Consider the following 1,418-nt stretch of genomic DNA (forward strand, 5'->3'; position numbering starts at 1 on the left):
GGGTTAATAGAGAGCATCTGTCATCTGCTTTGATTGCCAGCCCAGCCTTAAATGGTGACAGTAAGAAAGTGCATGAGAATGATGATGTTATCAGCAAATTATTCTTAAAATGAGTAATGGTTTGACCCTGACTGAAGACTTGCAGATGGCAGTGAGCTGCTCTTAGTTTTGCTGTGGAAAAGCAACTGGCTGGCTGAAGACTGATGCCAAAGCTCTTGGCAGGTACTGGAATGGCATGTATGATAAGAATACCAAGAGCATCCTTCTTCCATCTGCTGAGGAAAAAAAGAGTTGGCTTCCTATTTTGGTGTAGTCCCATAGAGGGAAGTCATATGTTGTGTTCTGTATCCCTGTGTGGCTGGTGATTTAATCACCTACATCAGGTGTAAGCTCAGATAGTATGTTTGATGCTGCAGGCCTCCTTTCCTGGATCATGAAGGCTAGTAAAACAAACACTCATTTTTATGTATACTGCTGAAAAGATGCAGCTCCCTTGTAAATGTTAAAGTTTGGGTAGTCCATTTTGGACCAAACATCCAAACCGAAAGGATTAGCCCCAGTAAAGAGATTCGTAAAGAAACATGGCAATAAAATCTGAGAGGAAGAGGGAGGAGAAGTGAGGGGACCAATGACAGAAAAGGGGAAAGGTAACACAGAAGTCTGAGACATCATTAGCAGAAGAATAAAGTGAAGCCGGGAAGCATGACTGGCATTTGAAGTGGATGACAGATTTTAATTATGCTGAGAATCAGAAAGCTCAACTTCTCAGTAAATATTTACTTTTACCACCTGAAAATACTGTTTCAGTGTATTTACTAGTCAAGCAACCCTAGTAGTGAGCTACAGCTTTAAAAATTAACAAAAGATATTAATACTACAGCTACCTGTGGCACAAGTAGTTGCCAGTCCGATTAAGCTGTTAAGCGAAAAACATTTTCGCATGCTTAGCTGGTTAAATATCTAGGTATATGCAACTCAATGGCAGCATTTCATGAAAAAAACTTAGGAATATTCAGGAGAAAAAACTTCAGAAGATGGAGTTAGTTTGTAGGAATAAGTTTATAACAGATTGGTTGTCTTTGTTTTATATATACTGGGAGTATCTGCTAGGAAGGAAGAAGAATAAATGTTTGTATACAGGCAGTTTGTCTTAAAACGTAATTTCAAATGTATCAGTACAGAAATGCTTCTACAGGAATATCCTTTATCTCCTCAGGATAGCATTTAGCAGTCTTTCTGGAGAATATGGGCATTCTGATACATGACAAGCAACATAGTGTCATTTGAGCTATTGTGTGTGGTGCTCTGAAAGTGTGGACTATATGTCAGTGGTCTGCATAAGCAAGTAAATAAGGCGAAATTGTTTCATGTGTATGCTTAAAAGTGCTGTGCAGAGTTTGAAAATTACGGGAGAGGGG

Source organism: Cariama cristata, unplaced genomic scaffold, assembly GCF_000690535.1.
Source record: "Cariama cristata isolate BGI_N322 unplaced genomic scaffold, ASM69053v1 scaffold7468, whole genome shotgun sequence".
In the NCBI taxonomy this organism is placed as follows: domain Eukaryota; kingdom Metazoa; phylum Chordata; class Aves; order Cariamiformes; family Cariamidae; genus Cariama; species Cariama cristata.